Genomic DNA, 21,346 nt, shown 5'->3' with positions numbered 1-21,346 from the left:
CAAAATATAAATTCACAACCAAGGTATTCATATGACATTCATTCAACACATACCAATGGCTATTTACATATTTACATAACAAAATATATGCCCAAAATTACAAGCCAAATCAAATGGCTAAAACAAAACAAAACATTTGGGCTATCATTAGCCAAAACAACCTATACATGCCATTATAACCAAAATTTTAAAACCATGAGTACCAAAATAGCCGATAGATAGTGTGATGATATCTCCGACAACTTCCAACCCGAACAAGCTTTCGATATCTAGATAGACAAAGAAATTAACACAAAGTAAGCATAAAATGCTTAGTAAGCTCGTAATTCAAAGAAATCAAGCTTATAGCTTCAATTTATAAGCATAATCCATTTAAGTGACTCCAATATGTCGTGGCCTTAGCCTAAACAACATTAGCTTTTCAAATTTAAATATCACATGAACTAGCAAATTATTACAAAACATTATAAGATAAGCTTACATTACTTATGTGCATTCATATAACAAACATATGGCTAAATATATTTCAATCATCCAAAAACTCATACTTTTCCATGCTTTCATAGCAATTCTAATCAAAGAATTTGTCGATCTTTACCTTTCTCTCATATCCGTTGAACCACAATTTAAGTGAGTAAAACGAAGCATATCACAACTCAATTGAGTCCAAAAGCCTAACACATAATCATCAACCAAGTTTACCGTGTGTTCATATATCATAAATATATATTATACCATTTCCACATACTTCGTGTACATACCTGTACTAGTTTCATACCGAACTCATATAGCCTCATAACTGAACTGTGCCCGCTGAACCATTTGGAATACTATCAGATACTCAGTTATCTCAGACACTAAGTGCCAATATGTAGTCGAAACCACCTCTATCTCATATCTCATTTATATATGCTTACTCTTGAGCTATCACTGGGTTTGCTCACACAAGCTAACTGTCAAAAGTAGCTACATGGTGCTGTACACACAAGCTGACGAGTGACCGCAACACATGCCGAAAAACTTAGTCACCGGTATGACGTACGAGACCAGCACCCAAAACACGTTAACCCCTAATGACATGTCATTTGTATCCTATCTATTCCTAAGGTTCAATCGGGATCCATACTTTGTTGAATCTTCATCAAATAATTACGTGGATTCATATTATTACAATTATAATAACAAAGAATTTAAAACATATATAATATAATTTTTATTAACATACGAACTTACCTCGAACTCGTACGAAGGAAAATGATCATTTAAACGGTAACTTTCTCTTTCTCTCGATCTAATCCCGTACATCGTTTTTCTTGATCTATACAATCAAATTTATCATTGAACCATTATTCTACTCAATTCAATCCAATTTCATATTATGGCAAAATTACCATTTTTCCCATAAACATTTGATTTTTTACAATTTAGTCTAGGCTCGTAAAATGAAATTCATTAAATTTCACTACTAACTAAGTGTAACACCCCTAACTCATATCCATTGCTGGAATAGGGTTACGAGGCATTACCAATCAATCACAACATAAATCATTCATTTTCACATAAAAATCAATCATATATAATCACAATGTCCCTTATAAGGCTTTACGAGACCTTAAAACATGCTTAGAAGAGGTTCGAGTCTAAACCGATAACATTTGAAAACTTTGGGAAACTTAGAAAATTTTCATGCATTTAAGGGTCACACGCCCATGTGGCACACGGCCACTAGACACACCTGTGTGAAAACAGTGCATACATACTAACTTGCATCACATGACCGGAGACATGCTTGTGTGCCATGGTCGTGGGAAAACTAGAGGGGTTACTGACTTGGGTCACACGGCTGGCCACACGTCCATGTGCCAGCCTGTGTGCTATACACGACCAGTAGACACACCCGTGTCAAAACTATAGGGTATACTGCCTTAATTTGAAGGGCTACCCCAGCGGACAGACGACTATGTAGTATGACCGTGTGTCGCATACGGCGAAGACACACGCCCGTGTCTCTGCCCATGTGGACAAGAATAGGCTATTTGCAAAGCCAATTTTCCACCCTTTTCTTATGTACCCCTAGCAACCAAAATGATACCATTTTAATACATTCATAGGCAGGCCAAAACATACCAATTTGTATACAGTTCATGTTATTTTATCATCAACCATTTCACTTCTCAATTCATAACCAAAACATATCATATTAATGTTTCATAATCAACATTTTTCACCTAACTTCCACATGCATAATCTTACCATCTTTTCATATATTTCATACTTTAAAACATATCATTTCATCATCAATAAGCCAATCCACAACATGCCATTTTCCAAACAATAATACACCAATTGACAATTAGCTAATTGAGCAAACTTATATCCATCACAACAACCATACAAAACATGCCAAAACTCAAGGCCATAAATTTATCATATAATACTTACAAAACTCATAAATTAAGCCAACTTAAATGGCCAAATGCACACCAACATTTACATCAAAAGTAAGCCAAATCTCATGGCTAAATCATAACTCAAAACATATCATCAACTCACTAGCATATACATGCCATATACCATATTTATAAAGCATCTAAAAATACCAACAAGTTGATTGATAGTGTCATGACGTTTCCCAGTAATCCCCGAGTTCGAGCTAGCTTCGATAAACTATAAAACAAGGAAAGAACACACAAAGTAAGCTTTAAAAGCTTAGTAAGCCATATACAAATAAAGTTATCATATGAATATTTGCATATCAATTCAAATATGCTAAGCATGGCTAAATAGATTCAAGTTCACAAACCTCTCTCATTGTACAAGTATTCAATATCATAATTGAATTCATCAAATACTTCCCATTTCAATACTTGTATAAATCTCGTACGTACCTGAGTCACTTAACTCATTCACACATTCTTTCTCGACTTGACTTTGCCCGTTGAACCATTCGAAATCGTTAAGGATACTTAGAAATCACATAAAGCTCGTACAATGCCATATCCCAGATATGGTCTTACATGTTATCACATATCGATGCCACTATCCCAGACAGGGTCTCACACGAAATCATATAACGGTGCCAATGTCCCAAGCATGGTCTTACACGTAATCACAATACAATGCCAATGTCCTAGACATGGTCTTACATGTAATCACATCTCGATAACCTAATGTCATGACATTTGTATCTAATGTCATGACATTTGTATCCTATGCTATTCCTAAGGTTTTTACGGGACTTTCGGATATCAAAACTTTGTCGATTCTTGCTCGTATTTTCTTGTTCAACAGTCATAGCAATTCAATGACAATTAAACATATAATTCAATTTAAAGTAATTTTATTTGCATATGAACTTACCTTGTATATATAATGAACGGATCAGATCGACTGTTTAATAACCTTCGACTTCCCCCAATTTAAATCCGATTTCTTTCTTTCAGGATCTATATGAATTCAAAATTAACTCATTTATTCATTGATTCATTCAAGTCCATAAACACATATTTAAGCAAATTTGCACTTTGGTCCTAAACTTTCACATTTCTTACAAATTAGTCATTATTTTATAAAAACACAATTAAGAATTTCTTTCTAATTTCATGCTAGGCGAATTTTTCATAGACTCCTAGTAGCCCATTATTTTCATTTATTTCACATTTCAACCCCTAAATTTATACATTTCTCAATTTAATCCCTAATATGCTTTTTTACCAAAAATTACTTTACAAAACATGATAATCTATCATTTATCTTTCATTTTTCATCAACATCTATCACAAAGCTCAAGCATTCATCAATGGCATTTTACAAAAACAAACTCAAAAATTAGGGCATGGGCTAGCTAGTACTCAAAGCAACGATCACAAAAACATAGAAATCATAAAAAAAACCGAGCTCAAAGCAACCTTAATCAAGAACAACAATGGTCAAACCCTAAAACCACATTTTCCTCTTCTTTTTCTCTTTATAATTGGTTATGAATGATGATAATTAGGCTTATTTTAACTTTGTTTTTATTTATTTATCATTAATACATAGTTTACCATTTTACCCTTAGTTATTAAACCATAAAACCATCAAATATAAGACCATTTATGTCCATTCCCACTATCAATGGTCTATTTACAACATAAGGACTTCACATTTAATCAACCATAGCAATTAAACACGTTTAACATATAGAATGTCACTTTTTCATTTTACGCGATTTAGTCCTTTTCTCAAATTAAGCATTTAAATGCTAAAATTATTTTATGAAATTTTCACACATACATAATCACATGCTATAAACATAAAATATAATATTAAAATAATTTTTTCGACATTGGATTTGTGGTTTTGAAACCACTGTTCCGGTTTAGCTAAAATCTGACTATTACACTAAGCTTAGCTGGATTTTGTATGTGGTTATAGCAGCCCATATAGTTCACCAATTCAAACTTTTACCACACATTTTTCATATTTCACAAATTAAACCCTAATTGGTAATTTCATTAAAAATCACATAATAAAAGTTGTTTAACTAACAGCAATGATTCATTTTCTTCCATTAAACTTAAAAACCCTAGCATTTTCATCAATGGCAAAACTTAAACAATTCAATAATTTTGCAAATTAGTCCCCGGGCTAGTTAGGTTAAGCTACAACGATCTCAAAAACATAAAAATAATTAAAAACAGGACAAAAAATACTCACATGCAAGCAAAAATAGGGTGGTCGAATCAACAAGCTCCCATGGCTCCTTTCTTCTTCCATTTTCGGTTGAAGAGTAAAAAGAAAGATGAAGCCTTTAAAATTTTTTGTTTTAATTGTTTTGTCATTTTTAACCAATTTGCATAATTAACCTTTATACAAATTATTTATTACACAAAATGCCAATCCATCATATTTCACTAACTCTTTAATAGGCTAATTACCAAATAAGGATTTGCATTTTAAAGTTCTATAGCTATTTAATACCTTTAGCTAATAGAACATAACTTTTGCACTTTACGCGATTTAGTCTTTTTCATCAAATTGAACATGCAAATGGTAAAATTTCTTAACGAAATTTTTATACTATAATATTATCATGTTGTAGACCTCAAAATAATATTAAAATAAATTTTTTGACTTCAGATTTGTAATCCCGAAACCATTGTTCCGACTTTATTGAAAACGGGCTGTTACTAAATTTGTTTTGGGATTTATTCCAGTCGTTTAACGGATTTTATTACATTTTGATTTTGTTACCAAAAATGATAAATTAAAATTAAATAAAATCTGATTTGGGATTTATTCTTGTCGTTAACAAGATTTTATTTGACATTGTTTTATTTCTAGACAAAGACATAATCAAGTAATTATATTTCGAGATTTATTCATGCTATTTAATGGATTTTATTTTGATTTAATTATATAATTTTGTTTCGGGATTTAATTCTGCCGTTTAACAAAAATTGTTCTTTATTTTGTTACAGAATTTTAATTTTCCTATTTAACAAACCAAAGGGAAATTTTTCTGTTTATGGTGGCCTTAATTGTGTTTTTAAATTGTGAATTAAAAAGAAATTTATCAACGGTGAACTAAAAAGACAATATGAGAAGCATGTCTAGGATTGGTTATTTGAACGACTTGGTATTTCAGCATGCCTGAGTGCACCACCTTTCTTCGAGGGTTAGTGTAACACCCCAAACTCAGACTAGACTAATGGTTGATTCTGGAAATGTTACGTAAAATAGTTATAAATCTAACTTTCGCTTATTGAAAAAATTCATGTATCATTGCTAATTAAGAACCCGTTTTATATGAAAACGTTTGTCATCCTTAATAGCTAAAATTGTTAATTGTTTACATTTAAAAAACTAGAATAATTTGTAGTGGAAATTCTTAGGGCGTTATATTTTGGAAAATTGAGTTTGTTTTCTTAAAATAGTTGATCACAGAAACATATCTGTTTTTCGAAATAAAATTGTTTTATCGTACATTATACCAAAACCCAAAATTAAAAATCCAAAAAGAAACCCAAATGTCTAGAGTGTCCAAAAATTACAAAACTCTCTGAAACCAAAATTTTATATAAGCCAAATTTTGTAAATAAAGTTTTACGAAATTGTGGACGTATTGGAGCTCCCGCCGTACTGACCCACCTAAGTTTGAGGATTACTTGAAAATAACAGACAAACAAATAGTGAGTTATAACTCAGTGTGTAACTTACCAGAAACAGAATCATAGGTTGAATTCATAATAGAACAGATACTGACGAATGCCTCATGTAGAATCAGAGTTACATGCAAACTACACACCATCTCTGACTGTCCCAACACACCATGTAAGGTATAAAACACCCACCCAACCCTACACACCACTTAGTGTCCTTACGACACTATTTAGAAAAATTGCAGCAGTGTTGCCTGTATAATGGCAACTTAACGCCTCACATAGAACACTTTATCCACATAATACATAACTCGCCCTTAGCCAGTTACAAATAGAATACCATGTATAACAGAATAATAGATACTAGAAGGTATATATCATGCATGCTCTTATAACAGATATTAAACATGCTTATACATAAATGATCAAACATATTGCATCACATTACATGCATTCAAGTGTTTCTTTATGTCAAATTTAATACTAATAGATTAATTGATTTCATGCTTTAAGGCTTATATAAATACATACCGACCCCACGAAAGGCACACAGTCGATCAGGACGACTTGTACAACCCTAGGAAAAAATTCTAAAATCTTTGGCCCATACGCCCACATGGCCCACACGGTCTAAAATGGCTTGGACCATGTGTCACACACGACCTCGCACACGGCCTGTCACACAGCCGTGTGTTGTACACAACTTACCACACAGCCTCGCACATAGCAGTGTGGTGTTGATTAGCCCCAATTTTTGTTTTTGTCGTTCACTATTTTTCAGGTTTCTCGTTACAGACCTGACTATTTCCGAATAGCGATTCAACACGATTAATCCTAGAACCTACATTGATGATTAACATGTAATGACCTAAAAATTAGGGGTATCAGAAATCGAGTTTCTGGCTACTATTTTAGAAAATTGGGTTCGAAAATATTTATTAGAAATATTTATGAAGGTTAGTTGAGTGATTAATTAGATTTTGACTAGGTGAATTAGCTTGAATTAAGGTTAATTTAGTGTAAGGACTAGATTGAATATAGTGTAAAAGATTAATTATAGACTAAAGAAAATTGATGGCACTAAATTAGTAAATAACCCATAAAAGGGAATAGTGCCAAATTATGGAAAATATTATTCCATGTTTATATATAATATACATATATTATATGCTTAGTATTTAAGAAATTAATAAAATAATATATTAACATAATATAATAATAAAGTAAAGCATATAATAAAACATAAAAGAAATAAAGAAAGAAAATTGAAAAAGAGAAACAAAAAGTGGGAACGAAAATTGGGAGAAAAAGAAAGGAGAAAAGAAAAAGGGGGAAATTAGGGATTTGAAGCTTCAAGCTTAATTTGGTAAGTCAATTAAGTACATTTATTTATAATTTTGATGTTTTAGGAGTCCTAGAGACAAATATTACATGATGTTAGTGGAAATTTTGAAAGTTAATAGATTTTTAGGCATGGGTTATGTTGAACAAATTGTTGAATTAGGGATTTAATTGAATAAATTTCAAGTAAGAATTGATTAAGGGATTAAATTGTAAAACAAGCTATAAGTTTTATGTTTGAGGGACTAAATTGAAAGAAACTTGAATCAGGGTTTTACCATGAATATTCAATGTTTAAGGAGAATATGATAGGAAATTGAATAGAAATGAAGTATGAATTGAGTGATAAAAGTAAATGTTTTAATTAGTATTAAATTGAAAATTTAGGTATGAATTAAATAGATTCAATTATTTATTATGAATTATTGTTGTATTAATAGTATAAATTGTTTAATTTCCGTAGCTAACGTAGTACCAGAGACATATACAAAGAAAGGAAAAGAGAATGTTAACTAGGAGTAATCCAAAAAATTACGGCTTGTATTTCTATAAACCAAACTTAAAAATTATTATTACATTTATTACATATATATATATGGTAAGTAATATAGAAGTAAGTAGTGCTATTATTGTATTGAATTGAATTGAGTTGTGAATATTTGAATTGCAATGTATATTATTGACTATTATATGAAATTTAAGTCAAATAAATACCCTATTAACAGTGTCGCGCTAGGCTGGATATAATTGGCATGCCATAGGATTGGAAGTGTACAGGGATACTTCGACCTTGAGTCAATGAGGCACTAATAGTGTCGTACCGTTACTTAGACTTTGTGTTGATGAAGCACTTTGTGTGTCGTACTATTACTAATACTTCGGTTTAATCTGATGAGGTACTACGTACTGTTACTATTTTCTTCGACAATGTCGATGAGGAGAATGTGTCGTACTGATGTGTTGGTTGGATCTGTGTATCCACCAAGGTCCGAGTTATGTTAATAGGGGTAAATTGCCATACTGGACTATTGAATGACTATGCTACTGTACTAAAAATCGATTGTTATTGATTGATATTAATTTAAACTGAATGTTTCATTGAGAAAGAACTTTGAATATAATTAGTGCTATTAGATTTGAAATTTAGTAGCTTAAAAGCATTTTGTGTTAATATTGATTTAAGTATTGGTTTATAGAAATAACATTGAGTGAAGACTCAGTGTATGGTTGTTTCCATGCGCAGGTTAGGTACGAAAGCGACTAACAACTCAACATCCAGGACAAGCCCGAACTCAAATACTTGGTGATATATCTTATTTTGAGAAATGGCATGTACCTAGGTTGTCTTTTGAGGTTATTATTAGTATGAATCTTATTAGTGTAAGAATGATAAAGGTTTATATATATATGAAGACCTATGCCATATAATATGGTCTTTTCATAGTTTAATTTCAATTGATTTTTAATGATACCAAAGTATATTGTTTGGAGGTTCTATGTTAAACACTTACTAATACACTTGAGTTAGATTGTAACATTGATGATTTTAATGTGAAATGAATGTATTTAATCATGTTTTGGATTGACTAAAAGATTGAATTTTAATTTGCTTGTTATTAAAGTTTGCAGGGTTGGTAAACTTGGACTATAAGGTTCATTTTGAGTCCACACGGCCTGGCACACGGGCGTGTGATCAGACCGTGTGAGACACACGGCCCTTACACAGGCATGTGCATAGCCATGGGAAAACTGCATTAGGTTCGAATTGAAAATAAATACACACGGGCTAAGCACACGGGTATGTGTCTTGGCCGTGTAAATCTAGTTTGTTCATGGGCAACAAGTCAGAGAAGTACACGAGTAGAGGATATAGGCGTGTCATAGCCGTGTAAGTCAAACGGGGTGACAACACGGGCGTGTCTCTAAACCACACAGGTGTGTGGTACTGTTCATTGAGAGAAATTTTGAAACTTTTACAAAAAAAGTTTGTAAGCTTCTAATTGAATTCTGATCTATTCTTAACACCTTCCATGGCCCTTGAATATCCATAAAAAGGGTCAATAAGATATATTACTGAATTATACAATGTTTAACCTTTTTTGTGTTGTGTTATAAATCGTAGTGACCGATAATGCTCCGTAATCCTATTCCGATGTCAAAAAAGGGTTAGGGGGTGTTACATTTAGTGGTATCAGAGTTATTCAGGTTTAGTCGATTCTAGGATCAAATTGAGTACAAAAATGAGTCTAGAGGTACATGTCATTATTGAGTTAAATTTAAGTCGGGACTGGATGCTGATATATATACTGAATTATTGTTATTTTTGTTTTATAGTTAAAGATGTTTCATGAAAATATTGAAGAAACTAATAAAGAAATGTATAGTGAAGAGGATAAACCATATGATATGAATGAATCAGAATTTACAACACCCAGTGTAAACCCAATAGGTAATCAACCGCCAAATGTTGAAATGAGTGATATTAGAGAAAGAGATAATGCAGAAATACTCCAAGTGATAGCTGATGCTCTTCAAAGAGCATTAGGAACTATACCTACTATAACTCCTACCACTACAACTCGACGAGCTCTAATTAAAGAGTTGCGAAAGTATTGTGCTACCAAATTTCTGGGATCAAAGGGAGTTGACCCGTCTGTAGATGAAAATTGGATAGAAACTACAAAGAGAATCCTGAAGCAACTTGAATGTACCCCATAGGAAAGTTTATTGTGTGCCCTTTCTTTATTATAAGGAGAAGTGTATGTATGGTGGGAATCGGTAACTCAACATGTACTGGAGGAATAGATAAGTTGGGAATTCTTTCTGTAACGTCCTGATTTTCGAATTTATTCACGGTTTTCAGTATTTTGGTAAAGATTTTAAAATTTTGTATTTGGATGTGAAATTAATATTTTGAGTAGGTAAATGGGCTTATAGAAGGCCCATGTGTTGGCCAAAACCCGGTTGAATTTTTGAATTTTGGACTTAGGAGTTAGGGGTTCTGGCTAGGTGGCCCTTGTATAGAGTTCTGGGTAAATTGCATCACAAAAAGAGCCTTAGTAGAGTGGCAAGGGTGACACCACTAGGCTCCTAAAAAGGTGGCGTGTGGAGCATTGGGGAAAGCATGGGATCGATTCCCTGTGTTGACAAATAGATGCATTTATTTTTAAGTGCTGGAGGGGTAAGTGTTGGAGTCCAGGTGGATTCTGCTAGAGGAGAGTTTGAATCAGTCTAAACGCTTGGATTAAGGAGTGATAAGGGGAGAGATTTAGGGGATTGGGAGAGAGGCTAGGAGTTGGCCAAAATTTTGGGAATTGAAGAGGGAAAAATCGGCAGGGGGTTTGAGGTTAGTATTTCGGCACTTAGGGTATTGGGTGGTGCCGTTCTCTTCTGCTCTGACATCACAAGGTTTTTGTTTTCTCTCTTTTTCCTCTCTAGCCGAAACTACCACTTCCTTTATTCTTCTTTTTCTATTTTTCTTCTTCAAAACCATTCATCAATTCTGCTGTTCATCAATACTTTTGCCGAATCCATAAAAGCCAAAATCTTGAACACACATTACTGGTACCGATTTCTTCAAAGCCAAACCCTTTAACATTGTGTTTCCATTAATCAAAAATTACTCTTTCTAAACTTGAGAGACCTGTCGGCAATTCTACATCCAGGTTATAGTTTCATATTGTCCTCTCCTTCAGTACCAAAAGCCGAAAAACCATAGATTTGGGGGCTTATAGCCGAAATTTCTTCAACTCCTGGATTTGGGTTTTACCGTTGTTTTAAGGATAAATCTGCACTGGATTGAGTGGAAATCGAGAAAGAACAAGGGGTAAGTGCTTAGTATCTCAGATCTGGTCCTATTTTTACAAGTTTGGGAATAGCCGAAGTCCCTAGACTATAGGGAGGCTGTCGATTTGGGCCTACGGCTCTCTAAGGTCTTTAACCAATGTTTTCTATCAATGATTAGTTTTTACTTAAGCGTTGGAGAAGGCGTGGTTCTTTGGAGCAATCGGATTCGGAGCTAGCTATCGATTTTGGCAAAAGGTAAGGTTTCAAAGGCTTTTAGGGACATGGTTCAATCATGGATAAGTAGGTTGTGGGTTTAGTGATTATGGTTTCCAAATAAGAACTGTGCTAATCAATTGTAGGACATCGGAAGAGATCTCAGTAGCAGTCGTCGCAAAATAGGTGTGTACCGAACACCCTTTCTTAGTTCAATTCGGCAAAAGCCGAAATGTCAAAATTCCGGCATTTCATGGGCTTGTGAGTATACGAATGCTCTCAAAACATAGAGTAATTGTTAGATCTAGCACCGCAAGGTGGTAAGTAAGTTCGTGTGACGTCTTAACGTACTTCGGAAAAAGAGGGTCTCAATGGGCCAAAACTGGGCCCAATGGGCTTACGGACCAATATGGGTAAGAGATGGGCAAATTAGCCTGTTAGTTAGATGGTGGAACCAAACTGCATAAAACTGTTGAAAATTACTGAACTAGCTTGTGTAGTTGCTAAGTTACGAAAATTACCCCTAAAGAGCAAAATTACCGATATACCCCTAGGGTTTAAATTGGCTAAACTGCATGATTAATTAATATTGTATTTTACATGATATGCTTTTATTAATATCTGTTGCATGGGATTGGGGTATTGATGGAGGAAGTATTGAAAGTGGTTCATCCACGTACTGGAGGCTTTGCCTCAACTTACTGATATTTGAGCAGCGTTGCTGCAACTGTGGAGTGTAGGGCTGGTACGGGGGCAGTGTAGCGGTTGGTGGGTTAAGTAGTCTCCCCAGATGGGTTTGTATGCATTACTACTATTGTTACCTATGTTACTGAACTGGGCCTATGGGCCACACTGTTATGTAAAAAGGGGCTAAGGCCTTGCTACTGTATTCTGAAAAGGGCTTCGGTCCACTGTGTATTGCTATCTGAATAGGGCTTAGGCCCAATGGGCTCCAGCTGATTTGGGCTTTGGATGGGTTTCTGTATACACTGAGTTTTCCAACTCACCCCTTCCTCTTCCATCCTTGCAGGTGAGCCCTAGTTGGTGGACTTGGAGCTGGGCGGGATTCAGAGTGGCCATGAAGATTGATTGCCGGATTTAATAAGTTTAGCATTTAATTTGGATTATTTTTATTATGCTTAAAGTTGTAATAAGGCCGCTCTTTTTAATTAATTTTATTTTGGGGATTATTAAACTGGTTAGCACTAGGGTTCGTTTTATAAAAACTACTTGTTTTTAAAAGATCACGATGACGCGCAAAGTTTCCGCAAAGTAAATGTTTTTCCAAGAAAATAAATATTTTAAGCAGACTTAAACTTGTTTTAATGTTAGTAGACACGTAACCTGCTTAAAGTGTGGCAATGGATGTATGCATGTCTAGGATTGGATCTGGGAAGAGCTTGGTACTTAAGCGGTCCTATAAGACTCACCTCCTCTTTTCTGGATTCCTACCTGGTGCACAGCTTCCATTCACTTTAACTTAAAACAATAACAGATTTTTGCAAAACTCTAAACAAAGAATTTAGATAAACACATGTTTTTTTTTAAACATCTCCATGTGACCTACTAAATTCGACTGTAACGTCTGGGCCGGGTTTGGGGTGTAACATTTAGTGGTATCAGAGCCTGGTTGCAACAACTCGGCTGTGGATCGGGTCCGAAAATCTTTTCAAAAAAAAAGTTTTTTTAGAAATTTTCGAAGATTTTCAAAGTTTTTCTATTGTTAAACGGGGTTAAATCAATAGTTTTAAAATAAAATTGTTTTCAAATCAAATCTTTTTATTTTCGGTAAACAAAAACATGGGTTTTTTTAAAAAAAATTTTAAATGGACTGATAAGGAAGTGGCACACTGAATCCCCGGCACCAAGTCTGTAAGTGTTCTTTTTCTGCTTTAAATATTTATATGGAACTGGACTGGAAATAATACTGTAGATAGTACTGAGCCTTAGAGATAGTGCTATTGATAATGTAGTATTAGGGCTACAAAACTGGGACCGTAGCTAAATTGTGATTGCGCGAAAATAACTCTGAAACTCTATCTATTCATAAGACATTCTGTAATAAACAGTGAAACCAGTAAACTAATGTCATAAAATTCGTAATCAGATAAATCGTTATGAGTACAAGGGTTACTCGGGGAAGAGGCCGTGGTCGAGGTCGAGGTAGCACCCAAGCTGGATCTGCGTCATTTGAACACATACCAGCTGGCGAGGCACGTCCACCACCGGTTAATGAAAATGGGTCGTATGACCGGGCCGCAGGGGATGACGCTTTGTCTCAGGCCATGTTGAGGGTATTGGAAAGGGTGGCCGGAGCTAACATCGGGCCCATGAATAGGGGGTCCATTTCTGAACGACTTCGGGCCAACGGAGCTGAGATTTTTAGGGGAGTATCTGGAGTAGCCCCAAATGTGGCTGAGTACTGGTTGGAAGCCACAGAGCGGATCATGGATGACCTGGACTGCTCAGAAGAACAGAAGTTGAAAGGGGCAGTGTCGTTGCTGCGGGATGAAGCGTATCAGTGGTGGATTACTGTGAGAGAGGGTACCCCAGCTGAGAGGGTAACATGGGAGCTGTTCAAACAGACCTTTAAGGAAAAATATGTTGGAGCTAGCTATGTGGATGCACGTAGAAAGGAGTTCTTGAATCTGACTCAGGGAAATAAGACCATTGCTGAATATGAGGCGGAGTTTCTACGATTGAGTCAGTATGCTAATGGCATTGTTTCCACTGAATACGAGCGCAGCGTTCGTTTTGAGGATGTCCTCAGAGATAAGTTAAGGGTGCTCATAGCTCCGCAGAGAGAGTGAGATTTCGCTGTACTGGTAGAGAAGGCTAAGATAGCCGAGGAGGTGAAACAAACTGAAGGGAAGAATCGTGATAGGGATCGGAATCGGTTCAGGAGGGATGCTGGACCAGCGGGTGCTGCAAATCGAAATGTTAAGAGAGCTAGGATGGAGGAACCGGTTCGAGTAGTTCCGGTGAACACAGGTAGACCGCAAGCTTATGGGGATTACGGCAGAATGCATCAAGGAGAGTGCTGGAAGCGTTCTGGGGCTTGTCTTCGTTGTGGGTCTAAGGAGCATAGGATTAAAGATTGTCCTAGGAGGGCCACTCAGGCTCAGGTGGCCGAACAAGGGGCTGCGCGGCCGGCTCAACCTGTGAGGGATGGACCGCCGTTGCCAAGAGGTCGTGAACAAGGTCGCGGTGGTAATGGCCAAGGACGTAGGGCACCCGGCAGGGGTATTAGTAACGCGGATGCTCGTCAGCCAGCTTTGGTGTATGCTGCTCGTCGCTGCGAGGAGGGTGACGCACCTGATGTCATAACTGGTACGTTTTTTTATCTATGGTGTACCTTATACTGCTCTAATTAATGTGGGATCAACCCATTCATATGTGACTTATAACATTTCTAGGCACTGGGTGTGCACTCCGAGGAGACTGTATGTGGGGTGTCTGTGATAAGTCCTTTAGGTCATTCGGTTAAGGTAGAGAAACTCTTCAAGGAGGTGCCTCTGGAGATTGAAGGCGGGGTTTTCTGTGGGGATTTGATGGAGTTACCGCTTGAAGAATTCGATTTGATACTAGGGATGGATTGGTTGACCAAGCATAAGGCAACTTTGGATTGTGCAGCTAAGAGGATGGTGTTAAGGACTGTCAATGATGAAGAGGTAATGATTATTGGAGAACGAAGGGATTACTTATCCAATGTAGTATCGGCGTTGAGGGCTGAAAAACTGATGCGCAAGGGGTGCGAGGCATATCTAGCTTTGGTAAGCCAAGCTGAAACTGAGGATCTGACTGTGGAGACCATCAGAACTGTTAGGGAATTTCGGGATGTTTTTCCGGAAGAGCTTCCTGGATTACCTCCAAATCGGGAAGTTGAGTTTGGAATCGATTTGTTGCCTGGAACAGCTCCAGTATCTATTGCACCCTATAGGATGGCACCGAAGGAGTTAGTGGAACTGAAGGCTCAAATTCAAGAGTTGTTAGATAGAGGCTTCATTAGGCCTAGTGTGTCTCCTTGGGGAGCACCGGTCTTGTTTGTGAAGAAAAAGGACGGAACGATGCGCATGTGCATCAATTATCGCCAGTTGAACAAACTGACGATTAAGAATAAGTATCCACTACCAAGGATTGACGATCTGTTCGATCAACTGAGGGGAGCTTCGGTATTCTCCAAAATCGATCTTCGTTCTGGATACCATCAGTTAAGGGTAAAAGAAGGGGATATTCATAAGACAGCATTCCGAACTCGATATGGACATTATGAGTTTGTGGTCATGCCGTTTGGGCTGACGAACGCAACTGCATCTTTTATGGATCTGATGAATCGAGTATTCCAACCTCACTTGGATCGGTTCATAGTCGTCTTTATCGATGATATCCTGGTATACTCTGAAACGGAGGCGAAGCATGATGAGCATCTCCGTATTGTGCTGCAAGTGTTAAGGGAAAAGGAGCTCTATGCGAAATTCAGCAAGTGTGAATTCTAGTTGAGGGAGGTAACATTCTTAAGGCATGTGGTCTCTGCCGAGGGGATTAAGGTGGATCCTCATAAAATTGAAGCGATTCTGGAACGGAAGCCACCTAGGTCAGTATCGAAAATTCAGAGTTTCCTAGGGTTGGCAGGTTACTACAGAAGGTTTGTGGAGGGTTTCTCGATGATGGCGGCACCCTTGAAAAAACTCATAAGGAAAGGAGTACCATTTGTCTGGACCGAGAAACAGCAAAAAGCTTTTGATCGGTTGAAAAAGGTATTGACCGAAGCGCTAGTGTTGATTCAACTAGTGTCTGGAAAGGACTTTATTGTATACATCGATGCGTCGCATGTGGGGTTAGGTTGCATACTGATGCAAGAGGGCAAGGTGGTCGCTTATGCATCGCGACAGCTTAAGGCTCATGAGGTGAATTACCCTACGCATGATTTGGAGCTAGCAGCGTGATTTTTGCGTTAAAAATTTGGAGACACTACTTATATGGGGAAAAGTGCATCATATACACAGATCATAAGAGCCTAAAGTATTTGTTGACTCAGAAGGAGTTGAACCTTAGGCAACGAAGATGGGTGGAGTTGCTTAAAGACTACGACTGTTCGATAGAGTACCATCCAGGAAAGGCTAATGTGGTGGCGGATGCGTTGAGTCGAAGGGTTGTTACTGATTTGAGAGCCTTGTTCACACGATTAAGTCTATACGACGATGGAAGCTTGTTGGCAGAACTGCAAGCAAGGCCTACTTGGACTGAGTAGATTAAGGAAAAACAGTTGAAGGACGATTCATTAGCTCTTCGGTTCCAGCAAGTTAAGAATGGTGAGAACGAGGATTTTGGGTTGAACACTGAAGGAGTTCTGTGCTTTCGTGGAAGGGTTTGTATTCCAAAGGACCCTGAATTGAGGCAGTTAATTCTGAAAGAGGCTCATGGTGGACTCTGTGCCATGCATCCTGGAGGGAATAAGTTATATCGAGACTTGCGAGAGGTGTACTGGTGGCCCGGATTAAAACGAGAGGTGACTGAATTTGTTGGGAAATGTCTGACGTGCCAGCAGGTTAAGGCTGAGCACCAATTGCCTTCGGGATTACTGCAACCTGTGAAAATTCCGCTATGGAAGTGGGAAAGAGTAACAATGGACTTTGTGAGTGGGTTACCTGTGACACCCACCAAGAAAGATTCGGTGTGGGTAGTTGTGGATAGGTTAACAAAATCTGCTCATTTCATACCTGTTCGTACCGACTACTCACTACAAAAGTTGGCCAAGTTATATGTGGCGGAGGTAGTGCGACTGCATGGGGTGCCAGTGTCGATAATTTCTGATCGAGACCCTAGGTTTACATCTCGGTTTTGGCGGAAGTTGCAGGAAGCATTGGGTACACGATTGGATTTTAGCACCGCTTTTCACCCACAGACGGATGGACAGTCAGAAAGGGTTTTTCAGGTTCTGGAGGATATGTTGAGAGGTTGTATCATTGACTTTCGTGGAACTTGGGAGGACTACTTGCCATTGGCGTAGTTTGCTTACAATAACAACTATCAAGCAAGTATTCAGATGGCACCATATGAAGCGCTCTATGGGTGAAGATGTTGTACGCTGACGTGTTGGACAGAGTTGGGTGAACGACGAGTGCTTGGGCCGGAATTGGTGGCAGACACTGAAAGCAAGGTCAGGCTGATAAGGGATCGGTTAAAGGAGGCATCCGATAGAAAGAAGTTGTATGCGGATCTGAAGCGCAAAGAGATGGAATTCGCTGTTGGGGAGATGGTTTTCTTGAAGGTTTCCCCTTGGAAGAAAATTTTGAGATTTGGTAAGAAGGGTAAGTTAAGCCCACGGTTTATTGGGCCTTATCGAATTGTTAAGCGGGTTGGACCAGTGGCTTATCATCTAGAGTTACCACCAGAACTGCATCGTATCCACGACGTTTTTCATGTATCCATGCTGAGGCGGTATCGATCTGACCCAACTCACATCATACTAGTTGCAGAAATTGAGGTACAGTTAGATTTAACTTTCAAAGAGGAACCTGTGCAAATACTTGATCGTGACGTCAAGGTTTTGAGAAGGAAATCAGTTCCACTAGTGAAAGTACTTTGGAGGAAACATGGCAAAGAAGAAGCTACTTGGGAGACTGAGGAGGCTATGCGTCAACAGTACCCTCAACTGTTCTAATAAGGTAAAATTTCGAGGTCAAAATTTCTTTAAGGAGGGTAGAGTTGTAACGTCCTGATTTTCAGATTTATTCGCGGTTTTCAGTATTTTGTTTAAGATTTTAAAATTTGTATTTGGATGTGAAATTAATATTTTGAGTAGGTAAATGGGCTTATAGAAGGCCCATGTGTTGGCCAAAACCCCGTTGAATTTTTGAATTTTGGACTTAGGAGTTAGGGGTTCTGGCTAGGTGGCCCTTGTATAGAGTTATGGGTAAATTGCATCAAAAAAAGAGCCTTAGTAGAGTGGCAAGGGTGACGCCACTAGGCTCCTAAAAAGGTGGCGTGTGGAGCATTGGGGAAAGCATGGGATCGATTCCCTATGTTGACAAATAGATGCATTTATTTTTCAGTGCTGGAGGGGTAAGTGTTGGAGTCCAGGTGGATTCTGCTAGAGGAGAGTTTGAATCAGTCTAAACGCTTGGATTAAGGAGTGATAAGGGGAGAGATTTAGGGGATTGGGAGAGAGGCTAGGAGTTGGCCGAATTTTGGGAATTGAAGAGGGAAAAATCGGCAGGGGGTTTGAGGTTAGTATTTTGGCACCTAGGGTATTGGGTGGTGCCGTTCTCTTCTGCTCTGACATCACAAGGTTTTTCTTTTCTCTCTTTTTCCTCTCTAGCCGAAACTACCACTTCCCCTATTCTTCGTTTTCTATTTTTCTTCTTCAAAACCATTCATCAATTCTGCTGTTCATCAATACTTTTGCCGAATCCATAAAAGCCGAAATCTTGAACACACATTACTGGTACCGATTTCTTCAAAGCCAAACCCTTTAACATTGTGTTTCCATTAATCAACGATTACTCTTTCTAAACTCGAGAGACCTGTCGACAATTCTACATCCAGGTTATAGTTTCATATTGTCATCTCCTTCAGTACCAAAAGTCGAAAAACCATAGATTTGGGGGCTTATAGCCGAAATTTCTTCAACTCCTGGATTCAGGTTTTACCGTTGTTTTAAGGATAAATCTGCACTGGATTGAGTGGAAATCGAGAAAGAATAAGGGGTAAGTGCTTATTATCTCAGATCTGGTCCTATTTTTACAAGTCTGGGAAAAGCCGAAGTCCCTAGACTATAGGGAGGCTGTCGATTTGGGCCTATGGCTCTCTAAGGTCTTTAACCAATGTTTTCTATCAATGATTAGTGTTTACTTAAGCGTTGGAGAAGGCGTGGTTCTTTGGAGCAATCGGATTCGGAGCTAGCTATCGATTTTGGCAAAAAGGTAAGGTTTCAAAGGCTTTTAGGGACATGGTTCGATCATGGATAAGTAGGTTGTGGGTTTAGTGATTATGGTTTGTAAATAAGAACTGTGCTAATCAATTGTAGGACATCAGAAGAGATCTCAGTAGCAGTCGTCGCGAAACAGGTGTGTACCGAACACCCTTTCTTAGTTCAATTCGGCAAAAGCCGAAATGCCGAAATTTCGGCATTTCATGGGCTTGTGAGTATGCGAATGCTCTCAAGACATAGAGTAATTGTTAGATCTAGCACCGCAAGGTGGTAAGTAAGTTCGTGTGACGTCTTAACGTACTTCAGAAAAAGAGGGTCTCGATGGGCCAAAACTGGGCCCAATGGGCTTACGGACCAATATGGGTAAGAGATGGGCAAATTAGCCTGTTAGTTAGATGGTGGAACCAAACTGCATAAAACTGTTGAAAATTACTGAAGTAGCTTGTGTAGTTGCTAAGTTACGAAAATTACCCCTAAAGAGCAAAATTAACGATATACCTCTAGGGTTTAAATTGGCTAAACTGCATGATTGATTAACACTGTATTTTACATGATATGCTTTTATTAATATCTGTTGCATGGGATTGGGGTATTGATGGAGGAAGTATTGAAAGTGGTTCATCCACGTACTGGAGGCTTTGCCTCAACTTACTGATGTTTGAGCAGCGTTGCTGCAACTGTGGAGTGTAGGGCTGGGTGGGTTGAGATAATCCCCACATGGAGTGTAGGGCTGGTACGGGGGCAGTGTAGCGGTCGGTGGGTTGAGTAGTCTCCCCAGATGGGTTTGCATGCATTACTACTATTGTTACCTATGTTACTGAACTGGGCCTATGGGCCACACTGTTATGTAAAAAGGGGCTAAGGCCTTGCTACTGTATTCTGAAAAGGGCTTCGGTCCACTGTGTACTGCTATCTGAATAGGGCTTAGGCCCAATGGGCTCGAGCTTATTTGGGCTTTGGATGGGTTTCTGTATACACTGAGTTTTCCAACTCACCCCTTCCTCTTCCATCCTTGCAGGTGAGCCATAGTTGGTGGACTTGGAGCTGGGCGGGATTCAGAGTGGCCATGAAGATTGATTGCCGGATTTAATAAGTTTAGCATTTAATTTGGATTATTTTTATTATGCTTAAAGTTGTAATAAGGCCGCTCTTTTTAATTAATTTTATTTTGGGGATTATTAAACTGGTTAGCACTAGGATTCATTTTATAAAAACTACTTATTTTTAAAAGATCACGATGAGCGCAAAGTTTCCGTAAAGTAAATGTTTTTTCCAAGAAAATAAATATTTTAAGCAGACTTAAACTTGTTTTAATGTTCATAGACACATAACCTGCTTAAAGTGTGGCAATGGATGTATGCATGTCTAGGATTGGATCTGGGAAGAGCTTGGTACTTAAGCGGTCCTATAAGACTCACCTCCTCTTTTCTGGCTTCCTACCTGGTGCGCAGCTTCCATTCACTTTAACTTAAAACAAGAATAGATTTTTGCAAAACTCTAAACAAAGAATTTAGATAAACACATGTTTTTTTTGAAACATCTCCATGTGACATACTAAATTCGACCGTAACGTCTGGGCCAGGTTTGGGGTGTTACACTTTCTAAGAGAGTTTTAAAAGAAATATTTGGGAGAATTATATATAGAACATAGAAAATAGGAGTTCTTGATGCTGAAACAAGGTGAGCTGTTCGTAGCGAACTATGAACGAGAATTTTTGAGATTAAGTAGATATGCAACTGAATTTGTACTGACAAAAGCTGACAGATGCAAACGGTTTTTACGAGGATTGCATGATGAATTACGATTACAATTGGTGTCTCTACAGATTACTGAATTTGCAGATTTAATTGAGAGAGCCAAAATGGTTGAACAAGTGTTGGGGTTAGACAAAAAGCCTGGAATTTCTCATTCATTTGGGAAGTGTCTCAG

Source organism: Gossypium hirsutum, chromosome A13 (genome assembly GCF_007990345.1).
Source record: "Gossypium hirsutum isolate 1008001.06 chromosome A13, Gossypium_hirsutum_v2.1, whole genome shotgun sequence".
In the NCBI taxonomy this organism is placed as follows: Eukaryota; Viridiplantae; Streptophyta; class Magnoliopsida; order Malvales; family Malvaceae; genus Gossypium; species Gossypium hirsutum.
The sequence above is the reverse complement of the archived record's forward strand: the minus strand, read 5'-3'. Positions refer to the sequence as shown.